The sequence below is a fragment of the Acipenser ruthenus genome, chromosome 6, assembly GCF_902713425.1.
Source record: "Acipenser ruthenus chromosome 6, fAciRut3.2 maternal haplotype, whole genome shotgun sequence".
NCBI lineage: Eukaryota > Metazoa > Chordata > Actinopteri > Acipenseriformes > Acipenseridae > Acipenser > Acipenser ruthenus.
In genome coordinates this window covers 67,043,426-67,056,941 of record NC_081194.1, presented here as the reverse complement: position 1 = coordinate 67,056,941, position 13,516 = coordinate 67,043,426, and the positions used below count along the sequence as shown (strand labels likewise).

At 36.2% G+C, this 13,516-nt stretch overlaps 1 long non-coding RNA gene across 1 annotated transcript; it reads right to left on the bottom strand.

Annotated features, from left to right (window-relative positions):
• Positions 1-208: 208 nt before the first annotated feature.
• LOC131737323 (uncharacterized) lies at positions 209-10,907 on the bottom strand. Its single transcript, XR_009328941.1, has 4 exons — positions 10,793-10,907; positions 2,661-2,725; positions 1,438-1,482; positions 209-949 (listed from the first exon to the last, which is right to left on the bottom strand). It is a non-coding gene; the product is annotated as an uncharacterized LOC131737323 (long non-coding RNA).
• Positions 10,908-13,516: the final 2,609 nt, after the last annotated feature.

Below are 13,516 nucleotides of genomic sequence, written 5' to 3'. Positions count from 1 at the left end.
ATGAACTGCTATCTCTAATTAATCCAAAGCTCATATCACAGTGGGGAAATTGTGTTATAATGCAAGTTATGAAACATGACTTGATTTAAAAAGACCGGTTGACAGTTCTGAATGTGACTGACAAGATGTCTGTCGTTTGTGTAAAAAAAATAAATAAATAAAAAAATAAAAAACACACAACAAAAAAAAACAAAAAAACACATGCCTGTCGCCCTTAAAGGGTTCCAATTGACTGTTTTTTTACAGCTTTATTCAGGCATCTTTCTTGCACAGGCTGTCTGAATTCTTATCTCTATACTGTCCCAAGATGTCATTATTCAGAAGAATCACCAAACCATTTTGAATACTGGTTTATAGTTGTTTGATTAGATCTCTCAATAGGCTACTAAAATAAACAGATCTATTGGGGAAGCAGCTTAAAGAAACCCCCCACTTTGCTGACCCATACTGTAAGTAGTTATTTACAGTATACTGTAATTAGGATAGGTAGGCTGCAACTTTCAGTGCTGTTAATAACTTGCATTAATCAAACCATAAAAGCAGAATACTGACAAATGAATAAAACATGCTTTCCGAATGGCAAATACTGTTTAGAGCGCAGTATAGAAGTAAAAAAAGAGAACCAAGTACTCCCCATTATGTAGAAATATAACCCAACTCAAAACTCATTTGGAAAACAGTACGTTAAATAAACAGGATACCCAACATTCTGACAAAAAAGTAACCATCCAAGCAACTGTAAACTGAAATGGGGTCCTGGGAACACTTTCCTCAGGCTGAAGCGCTAGAAATTTCTGCATCACAAAGCCTGAGCCTGCTGGGAAATGAAACAGTCCTGCGATTATTTTTCACGACTGCATCACAATTTCTCTCGTTGCTGAGTCAATCAGGCAATTATGCTCAAATAGCATCTCAGCAGCACAGAGTTTTCTTTCCCTCTTGAGGGTTCCTGCATTTAAAAGAAAATCAGCAAGATAGGTTAGCCCAAGGGCAGTAGGTTATTTTGCTTTATTGTACCAATTTCAGACCATTTTAAATGAACTAAAAGAGATGTGGCTAAATTCAATATGTTAATTTATACAGACTGTTTCATCAAGGGTTATATATTTTTTTAGATGATGATTCCATCTCCATAAGCTTCATTCATATATTAAATAATTTTTAAGATAAAGCTAAAATAAAAATTTTAAAAAAATAAATCAGAGATTCTGAATAACAAACTATCTAATCCATTCTAAGCTTGTTATCTTCATATAGTAACTGTATTTACAATAGTTAACATACAAACTTACAGCACAGGTTTTCTTCGTTTATGTTGAGATTGCATTTTGTGCCTAAAAGGCAAGCTTAGATGCGATTTATTTTACTAGGAAAAGTCTGAATGTGTTTACATTTCACTCTTCATATAGTATATTGTGAAATTTACAGATTACTTACAGTGTGCTTATGGGGTTATGACTCAGAAGGAGACACCATCACTTTCTAGAATTAAATCAGAGAAACATATTGAAGCTTTTACTTTTGAAGGAAATGGAAAACTGCCATCTCCCAACTTAGCACGGTTTCAAATCCATTGTGACATAAAATACCACACAGTAGCTATGTTGATATATTTTGCTAAAACAGTCCATGTGAAAATGAATGTGTGAGCTACGTACATAACAGTAAGTAAAAACAGATTCTCAGGCACTTGTCACAGTCTCAGTAATTTGTGCAAACAAATGTCTTTACTAACTTTCAATGCAGTTAATAGCGGTTCTATAAATGTAGTATAAAAAATGTAAGTGACATACATATATTTGGATTGACAGACATGTAATTTATCTACATACATGTGTATCCCCAGACAGTTCAGGTGATCAAGACAAACAGCCCGGTATTTAGCAGAACGTGATTTAATGAACAAATATGTAAATACAATGGAATACATAGAAATGACAGGATAGAGGTGCGGCAGCACCCCTGGCTTGAAGTACAGGGGTGCTGTGCACCTGCTGGTGCAATGATAAACCCTGCTAGCTTCATGAATCTTATGAGCTGTGTGTGCAGTGCCTTTTTACATTGCTTTGGAACACAAATAATAGACCAATCAGTGCTGGCTGTCACAACAGGGGCAAGATACTTTATAAAACACAGTTGCCATCTCGCCAGTGTCGATTAGTAGTTGGAACGCATTAGATGCGAGTGTGAACGGTAGAACGCTTATTGAAAATGTCTCAAAAAGAATGCATGATTTCTTTGTAAATTCTTTACAGTGACATCTTGGACATTCTGTCTATCCTTCTGACTATCCTTGTGTACAACGACTACTGTAAATCAAATACAATGTTCAACCTGTTTTTTACAAGTAAACATTTCTAAATTACTTAAGTAGTACTTAAGTGGACTTTATGGTAAACATGTTGTAAACATTGTAGCACGGATTGTGTATAAATAGGTGTTTATGCTGGCTTTGTTTTATTAACATGTTTTACATAATAGAAACTGAATGCATGGCTTCCATCATATACAGGGGTTACAGTTTTGCACAATGGCTTTCAGCACCCCCACAATAAAAATTGTTCCAGCTTACTGGAAGTCAGTACCATTGTTCTGGGAAAGTTGCACAGCACTTAGGCGGTCTCTCCTCCCACTTAAAAATAAATAAAGGATATCCTTACCCAGGTTCATTACAATTGAATAAGCTTCTCCTCCACTATAGCCATGCCTGCAGAGATTTGCATACCTGCAGGGGATAATAATACTTTTATCAAAAACTATTTAATATAAGCAGAACCAGCAGAAGAAAAACATTACAAGGTTAATGGGATTTACTGTATACTTCCGTGACAATCAATAATGAATGACTTGGTATTATCCACCCTCTGTTTCTGGGTTGCACAATGGTTGCAGATTAATGAGGTAAACAGAGGTAGTTTGAAGCAAATTATCATGGGTTTAGTTATGTCCTATTTAGTAAAATTCAACACATGGTTAAAACAGCAGAAATAATCCTGGATGATGAAAAGCCTATCATTTCTGATTAATAAGGAAGCTAAAATCAAATAAAATGTTGCTTGTTTTAACCCATTCTCCCCTTGGAAAATGAGCTGCTACAGCAAGAAGAGTGATCTCCAATGGTAGAAAAGTGATGTTAGCTAACAACTTTAACACACAGTATGTGGGGATTCATGTGTAAAATATATTACATATTATCAAACACACTTTAGTCATGTATATTTCCCATAAAAAAAATTATATACACACACACTTTTTTTTTTTAACTGTATTACTTATGCTACCCTACCAATCTCTCATTTTAGGGCATAAGTAGGAATTTGGGATTTGTTTCTGGTCAGACTCCATGTCATCCTCTGTTATACCAACAGTATAATGTAAATAATCTGAATAACCAACTGTCAGGGAATGTTCCAAAAACATAATAAAAGCCTTAGTGAAAGTGAAGTTAATATCTTGCTTCGAGCAGTGATGTACGGTAATGTGAAATAAATATAATTCACAGTTGATTAGAGCAGCAGCGTTTCATTTGAATAGAATATTTCCATCTACATGCCAGTGATTTTGAACCCGCTCAAGGCATACTTGCTATCTGTTCATAATCGTTAAAAGCTATGCAAATAAATAAATAAAAATTAAGCAAGTGTGACTTAAATGCAGTATAGGAAATAACAATCCAAGTACTGGCATTCGTATTGATATACTGAGACAAATTCTTAAAGCGTTTTTATATTCATTACAGGTTTTCCAGAAATTACACATTATTGTAAAATGGTTGGAGAATAAACCCAATAAAATCTATTCAATTGATCTAAACACCGCTATTGTTTTGTTTACACAGATAGGACCTTTGTGTACCAGGGTAATGAAAATCCAGCATTCAACAGTACAATTATATCCCATTTGTGTATTGCTGTCTGTAAACATATGCAAAACACAAGGGAATGTTTTCTTTTAATGACTAATTGCAGTGGTTAGATCCAACAACTGAATAGACCCAAATTGAGCCTTACTATGTCATATAATAATGTAGCGATATGGGAGGGTAACCTCTGTTAACAACATGGCAGATTTTACGGGTGATTGTTCACACTGGTGCCTTATAATTTGAAAACTGCAGGAATCCATGAACTGCTCGATTGGTAATTTAATGAGCGACTTTGGTAAATTGAAATCGCCATGGTTTTGCTTCCTAAAAGTACCACTCTAACATTCCAGTGTTAGAGTTTCTTTGCTATATTATATTGTGCCTGACTGTGCTGTTTCAAAGGGTAACAGTGTGCCATTTTGAGAGATGTCCTGCAGTGTTGACACTAAGCTTTTTCTATTTTGTGCAATATCTTTGTTCTCCTTCCCTTTTAAATAATCATTGTCTAATCTTAAACATTTTAAAACATTATACCCAGGGCCGGATTAACCCATCACGGGGCCCTAGGCAAACATACACTTCCAGGCGATTACATATATGGATATACTGTATTAGCTTAACTTTGCTCCACCAATTTGCAGAAGGTATCATTTTCACTTTTAAGCTATTAGACATGGTTTTGATCAGACATGGTCAATTATGGTTATTAACTATGACAAAAATGTCACACACTGTAGTGTTTATTGTTAGTATTAAACAATGCTAGAAACACAGTTGTACTCCACATGCAGTATGTGCCGCTGCCACTCCCTCCCGGCACGGTCTCACTCTCTCTCCCGGTCCCTCAGTCACAATTGGAGTTTTTAAATACCTTACCCGTCCTAATGGGATTTGTCAGTTTGTTTTCCCATTATGAGAGTTGGGGGGAGGGGGGAAACTGAAAATGAACCACTGTTTTCCTTTATTCAAAAATGAACTAGTTTTTTGTTTTTCAAAAAACGAACTTAGATCTAAGTTCAAAGTTCAGCCAGCTATAATGGTTACACTAACAGTGCACTAGAGCAGCCATTTTCAAAAAAGCTTTGAAACAGGCTTTAAAGTTATGTGTAAAATGTCAGGATGTTAACAATGAAAAGAATTTACAGGCATGTTATTTAAACATTTGTAGCACAACACATAGGGACTTGTAACGCTAGATTTTTCGGAACCCTGCTGCTTACTCTTTAAGTTCCAATAATTACATTTACTCTTCAAGTTTTACTTTCTTGGGGCTTTTTGCATTTCGCGTTACACAGCAACACTTTTAACTAAACTGCCTCTTTGCTTCTAAAATCGGTTCTTTTTTACACTGATGTAGACAAATGGCCTGCAGAAAAAAGGTACTTGTTATCTTCTCCAAAAGACGTCATTGTCCCTCTAGGGTAAACATATAAAGGTTGAGTTCCACAAGACACTAACAAGGATTGTGATATCTAATTGCAAAGAGCCCGACAGCTAAATTTCGCAAAGATTATATGAATCATCGGGATTAATGCTAGAAACCGTCAGGGGGGCAACAATTTGCCAAATATTGATGTTAGCCAACTTCTCACCTTTCGCCCTAATTAAAACAAACCATCGTGTCATTTGTAACGCCAGGAGAATGAAGCTTTTCAGCTTGTTACCTGCGATGTTCTGCTTGGCTGCGCCACTTTGATAATACACTAACTTGTTACACAGCATCCCTTTGGTGGGGTTAACTTTATCATCTTTGGTCATATTGATAAGAAAATACATCAACGAAACAGTTTTTTGCTTTTAGCAAAGTTCAGAACCTTCTTGGTGGCAGGGCAGATTTCACATGATCATTGGCTCCTGGATGTTTATATCATTACAGGAGTTAAGATTCCTTTCTTCAAACATTTAACAATGTTACTTTCAATTTTGATCTTTGTTTTAATGCTGCTTTATTACAAGCAGAAACAATAAGTATGACTTACATTATTATTATTTATTTCCTAGCAGACGCCCTTATCCAGGACGACTTACAATTGTTACAAGACATCACATTATTTTTTGCATACATTTTTTTTTTACATACAATTACCCATTTATACAGTTGGGTTTTTACTGGAGCAATCTAGGCAAAGTACCTTGCTCAAGGATACAGCAGCAGTGTCCCCCACCTGGGATTGAACCCACGACCCTCCGGTCAAGAGTCCAGAGCCCTAACCACTACTCCACACTGCTGCCACTTACTTGCACTGATGTGGTGAGAACGCCTCTGCTTCTGCATCATTCATAGTAAATATGAATGTGTTCGTGCAAGACAAAACTGCTGGTCAGTATTGTAGACATACAATTATTTTACAGAAATTAATCATTTATACTTATTAAACAAAATGCACAGATGCTGGTATATAAATTACCATGGTTTGCACTAAATGAAAACCCCAAATATGGTTTTGCTTAACTGGGCCAGGAATGGTGCAGCTGGGTAGTTCAAGATAGGAGAAAAGCGCTATGATGAGATCAGACGTGCTCTTCAACTTTATCCAAACCTACACTCCTGTGTGAAATAATTGGAAATGAATGAGAAAAGGAATGAAAGGTGACAGACTGGTTCTATTCTGTAGGTAATGGTGAGTTCTCACTGACTCATACCCGTACTGTATGTATTTTCTTCCAGAACCTACATTATATCTTTGGCACATTGGTGTGCAAACCATAACAAATTACAATTTAAGCCACATAAATTGGATCTAAATTTAATTATTGTGTTGTTTGTTAAAACATAGAAATAAGCCCTTCTGACCTTAACATCTGGATTTTACATTGTAAATATGTTTTTCTAACATATCGCCTAAGAACTTGATAACATCCTTTTGCTGCACACTTTTGCCAGCATTACAGTCTTGAGTTTTCTAGTCCAGTAGGGTACAGTTTTATTTTGTATTTGTTTGTCACTTCTATTTTTTTTTTAAGTTCTTTATAACATACTGTAATAACAGACCAGTTTGGCATAAAGGGACCACAGTCCCAGGCCCATCACTTACCAAACCAGTCTGTATTCCTTGGTAAAATTTTTCTGGCTGGGTCTAGAAATTCCTCTTCCCTAATTATTTGAAGATATTTTACACATACAGTACAGTAGTAGCACTTTGTTCATAAACAGACACTGAATCATTTGGACTAAATGTCTGTAGCACCTGTTATTTTGCACCGTTGCCGTGGTACCTTTTTCATCTGAGGGAGACAGAACCTTGTCTTAATGTCACATCCGAAGGAAGGAATATGCCTGGATCTTCCCTTGACAAGATTTAAACTTCTGACTGACAGTGTGCTAACTACTAAGCTTTACCTTCAGGTTTCACTGAAGTGAAAAACTAATTCCATTATTATTATTATTATTATTTATTTCTTAGCAGACGCCCTTATTCAGGGCGACTTACAGTCGTAAACAAAAATACATTTCAAGAGCATTACAAAGCAGCCCAAGATAAATGTATTATAATTTAATATACTGGTACTAGTGGTTTTTAATTATTTGAAGATGACATTTAGGCTGTATCAGGCTTAACATTTGATATTAACCAGAATACTTTCACTCACACATGCAGCTGGTCACAATACTGTAGTTCAGGAATAGCAATTTAGCTAAGTAATGCATTTAATAATCGTGGTAGATTCGTAATACTTAGCAAGTCATTTATGTTCTCTGTACCCATTTTGAAGGGCATGGTACACAAATCTCACTTAACACTACAAACAAGGGATTGTGCCAATTTACTGGGTGTAAGCATGAATACAGTCATTTATAATTCTTAGTAGGTTTGTGCTTAATAGACCTCCATTCTTTTTGTGGGTTTTATTAAGGCAGATGGGTTAATACCACTAAACCACCTTCAGCTTATTTGGAGCTAGAAATTTAATTTAATTTATAATTATAACTCGCATGGGCTTTTTATGTGTGCTACACTTTTGTAAGAAACTAATTCATTCAGTTAATGGTTTTCAGGTTTAACAGTCTATAAATAGCCCTGTTTTCTATGCGCTGTAACATTATTTTTTAAGGTTACTCTCAAATATGATTAGGTGAAACCATTTTGAAATAACTAGATAGATAGATACTGTATAAAGCTTTGGTCAGCCTTGTAGATGGATTATGCCACCCTTGGATATTATTTGTAAAATGAGTTATGCAATCATACTGAGCAACTGTACTGTTACCAGAAATTACAATTCCCTCCTATAGTACCATATATGGAATACAGCAATGTGATCCCAGGGGAAAGATGATCGTTGGGAAATTCAGAAATGCATTCTTTGAAAAGTTTTAATTTTGCTCAGAATTTCAGTTTTCGGGTACATTTTTAAAAATGTCATTATAAAATGGCTTGGATAAATTAAGTGCTGTGATTGGCTGAACAAGATCACATGGCCGTACAGTAATAGTCTTAGAGCAGGGCTATGACATCATAGACCAACTCACTTACCTGATCTATTAATATTACTACGCCTTAATAATAATAAAATTGACCGATTAGGAGAGTTGTCATTCAAACAATTTCTTAATGACAGCGAAGCAGAACAAAATGTCTCTTAACCCCCACAAAAAACTGAGTCTACAAGTAGACACCTTAATATTTCAACTAGATGAAATTGAGGAGAACAAAACTGAAAAGAACACTAGAAAAAGAACTTCATGGGCAATGTGAGAAATCAGTCTGCTTTCAATTCCCAAATGCCATTTATTCTCGAAAATGTTACTGTAAATGGCAATATTCAATTTAATGTTTATGGCAAATATATATTATTTGTTTATTTAGCAGACGCCTTTATCCAAGGCAACTTACAGAGACTAGGGTGTGTGAACTATGCATCAGCTGCAGAGTCACTTACAATTACGTCTCACCCGAAAGACGGAGCACAAGGAGGTTAAGTGACTTGCTCAGGGTCACACAGTGAGTCAGTGGCTGAGGTGGGATTTGAACCTGGGGACGTCCTGGTTATAAGCCCTTTTCTTTAACCACTGGACCACACAGCCTATGTATGTCACAATGAAACAGTCCTTAGGGACTTTTTTCTCAGTGGAAGGATACATCATAAATGTCCTTGGCATGTATGATGATGCAGAATCTGTGCAAGTCGAAGCCACATTTTCCCAAGTTAGCTGGTACTTTGCGAACGTTTGGGTAGTCACTGTGCAAATGGAAATAGTATCTACAGAAGGTATGAACATGACATCAGCACAAAACAAGCCAGGTTTGACAGAAATGGGCGGTGCAAGCCATCGGGAAACGTGTCAAAAATCACACTGGACATTTCCATCAATGCATTCCATAAGTTTACCAACTAAAGCATCTCCATTTTCTGTCAAATATTTACGATTAAGATAGTCAGTGTTAGGCAGTGTTTTAGCTGATGGACAGTGCTGTTGTACAAAGTCACTAGTACATACCTCTCTGCAATAAACAGTGGCTGTCCAGCAAAGCACAGCACTCTGACAAACTTATTAACACAGTCATTCTACACTCTTTATTAAAGCGTGTGTAAAAGTTGCATAATTGGATTGCTTGTCTCTCAGTTCACTTTCTTGTTTTAGTGTAATGTGTTGCTTATTTTTCAGTATGTTCTTTTATTGTCAGTGTGAACATGTACCTCAATGCAGCAGTAATTGCAGCGTTATGCATCCTTTGCCTCATCTGACCCACTTCTGCTGCTTTTGCTTTTTGTATACTTCGAAATATTCATTTTCTTTTGAATGTTCATAAACTGATTTACTATCTCCATTCCTCATCCACTAAAAATATTATATTTATAAGTACTGTATTTCAATTTAGTTTTTTTGATCAAGCTAGTAGTTACTATGCCCAGCAATTGCCATAATAATCAGACTTTGATTGGACAACATAATCAGATGATAATGTGTTTGTGAAGTGACAAAGAACCTAATTTTAAAGTTAATTGATCCTCCGACGTCTAAACGTCTGTTATATCCTAGGATACAGTGTAGGGCTGCTCATTACAATGTCGGAGTCAAAATAAGGCAGCATTTTAATCAAAATATTGTGTATTTCCTAGAATAGTACCGGGAAAATATTGAATATTGAACAAATAAAAGTAATTAAAGAAAATACCAATAACAATACTAAAGAAAAACAGTGGAAGACACTCTATTAAGACTGGCTCTACCTCCGCTACGCTCCCCTGCCTCCCGAGCCCGCTCCTTCTCCACCCTTGCTCCGCAGTGGTGGAACGACCTTCCTACAGATGTCAGGACTGCCCAGTCCCTGACCACATTCCGGCGCCTCCTTAAGACTCACCTCTTCAAACAGCACCTGTAGAACTCCTCTGTTGTATCCTGGGACACTATCACCCTTCATTTAAATATGCTTTATTTTGCTCTTATCTGCCCCCTATTTTACTGCATTTAATCCTGTACCTCAGAATATTGTAATCTGCCAAGTGTTTAATCTGTAGTATTTTGTACTTAATCATATCCTGATGTAACTATCACTATTTAATCATATCCTGATGTAACTTTCACTATTATCTGCTGTATTATTGAATTGTGGTTTGTCACACTTGAGAATTATTGTATTTCTTGTTCTTATTGTATGACTTATATTGTAACACTTGAATGTATTTGTATTTGCTTGCGATTGTAAGTCACCCTGGGTAAGGGCGTCTGCTAAGAAATAAATAATAATAATAATAATAATATTATAAAAGCACCTTTCCTCCAAACGTACCATCAATTAAAATGTCTCCATAGCAAATGCAAACATTTAAAAATGACTATATGGAAACAAATAAAGGAAATCAAACATTATATTACCTCGGATGAATCGTGAAGCAATATCTCCTACAAATACCAAAATAAAACCATTACATAAAACACTAAAACCTCACTTTGGAAGGCACACAAAAGTGTAACCAGCTTACCTTCACGGATGTTGGGACACGGAAACAAACAGACAGCAGGAGAAAGAAAACTGTCAGCTCTAATAGAGATTGTGTTTCTGTGAGCAGCAGCTGCCCTGCTTTTAAATAGTAACAAGGTGAGACAATTTATCTGATTGAATTTAGTTGATCAATTACACCTGCCACATTCTATCAGTGGTTGAACTCACTACAGCAGGGGTCTCCAACCCTGGTCCTGGAGAGCCCCTATCCAGCAGGTTTTATAGGTGTCTTTACATCATCAGTGGCTAAAGATCTGGAACACCTGTTAATCTTGACGAATTAAGCCAATAATTGGTTCAATTAAGTAACTGAGAGATTGGTTGAAACAAAAACCAGCAGCCACAGAAGCTCTCCAGGACCAGGGTTGGAGACCCCTGCATTACAGGAACAAGTAGCGAGTTCGGTTGTTAATTCAGTTCAGTTTGTTAATGCGCAGCAACTGTGTGTATGTATTAAAACTGCACTAAAACAACCACAGAAGGTGCTCGGTGGATTTCTGCGCAAGTAATGATGTCATCGTTTATCAGACATTTCCGTGTGATAAACATGGCTACTAACCGCGGACTCACTTGGTCCGAAGAAGAGCCCAAAAAATGTATAAATGTTTGGTCTGAGGAAGGGGTACAGGCTAAACTGAATGGCAGCAAACTAAATTCACCTCTGTATTTAGCAGTGCAGAAAAAGCAGAAGAGCGTCTCTGCTGGCTTTGCAGAAAAGAGCATAGCTGTGCTTGACGAGCTCTCGATCGATTATGTACTGTACTTTCTTCCAAAAGCATAAACAAAAACACAGCCTCTATGCTGCCACCACACAAACCTAACGAATGTTGTGTAATGGTGATCCGAGTTCAGTTGTTAGTTTAAACAGGGAGTGCATTCACTTCAGTAATGAAAGGTGTGTGTGTACAACAAGCAACCACAGCGAAATGGAAATGGAAATCCTAAGAAAAACCATAACAGCTTTGTTAATGTGGAGAATGGCAAAATGTTCTGAATTTACATTTTCAGGGCAATTTATGAATAGGATGTAGACAGAAGAAACCACGTTGACTTGGGAACGGCAAAGATGAACACACGCTGTCCTCCGAAGCGTGTGCCGTCAGCCGACTGCTTCTTTTCACACTGCAGACCCACCATGCAGCCACCACAGTGCTACAGCGTCAGAGGACAATGCAGCTCTGGGTAGCGTACAGGCAAGCCCACAGGTGCCCAGCCAGACTACAGGGGTCGCTGGTGCGCAGTGATCCAAGGACACCCTGACCGACCAAAGGCATAAAAATGATATGGGCTGCTGATTTAAAAAAAAAAAATGGATCAATTTCATCACATCCTGCTGACTTTTTAGGATCTATTTCAAGTAACTCAGCTAGCGCCTCTGCTTCTGTAACAGCCTGCAAAGCAAAGCTAGAAGGAAGATCAATATTGTCAGGCTTTAATAAAGTCAGGCTACAAGTATTGTTTCCTATAGTCTTATCAAACATGTGTCCTGCTTTAATAAAATGATGATTAAATAAATCAATCATACACATTTTATCTGTAACAACTATGTTTTCAGAAATAATTCAAATAGGAAAATGTGAGGATGATGATTTATTCTCCATAAGTTTAACTGTCTGCCAAAATTTCTTAGGATTATTTCCAGGATTAGTAAATAGGTGATTATAGTAATCGACTTTAGCCTTTTAATAGCCTGAGTACACTTACTTCTGATTTGCCTAAAAGAAAGCCAGTCACCATGATCCTTAGTACTCCTTGCCTTTCGCCATGCTAGATTTTTTTGCTCAATTAAAGAAGACAATTCAAAATCAAACCAAGGGCTACTACGATTTTTAACTCTAACTTTCATTGGTGCATGTTTGTTAATAATATTACTAAAAGTATCTTTAAAAAAGGCCCATGCATCTTCGACTGAAAGAATTAAACTAATTCTACTCCAGTTTAATAATGCTAAATTTTGTAAAAAGGCCTGTTCGTTAAAATTCCTTAAGCTTTGTTTTAATAAAATCATAGAAGGAAGTGTTTCTATAAAGCTATTTAGAATACAAGCTATAAAGCAATGGTCACTCAAGTCCTATTAGTAAGAATAATATAAATTAGAGTTGATTTGTCAGGTAACTTGGTATCAAATCTAGTAGGTTCTGTTATAATTTGAAAAAGATTTAAAGAGTCCAACTGACGCTTAACAATGTCAAAAGGTTTAGTCATGTCCCAATTTAGATCTCCTAATAATAATCAGAACTTATATAGGGAACAAGTAATTCGCTAAACATAATTGCCAGGGCTGAAGGTGGTCTATAACAGCCAGCAACCATTAACGGAATGTTTTTTGCCAACTGAATTTTTATTACAAGTAAATCAAGTTGTTTAGGAATTTATTTAGATAATATAAGTGAGCACTGTAAATGACATTTAATATAAATGGCAACCCCACCTCCCTTAGATGATCTATCTTGACAAAACATATTATAACCTATTAAATGTACTTCATTATCCAAAACAGATTTTTTTAATCTTTAAGAAGTTAAATTTAGGAAGTAAACTGCCAATTTTAATATGAAGAAATCCTAGATTTTTGTGGTTACAAAAATCAGTAAAAGACAGGGAGGTCCTGGGTTAGGATGTACATTGCCAGAAAAGATTAACAATAAAATAATCAAACTAAAAAGCTGAAAACGTTTTCATCTTGGTTTTTATATCAATATAA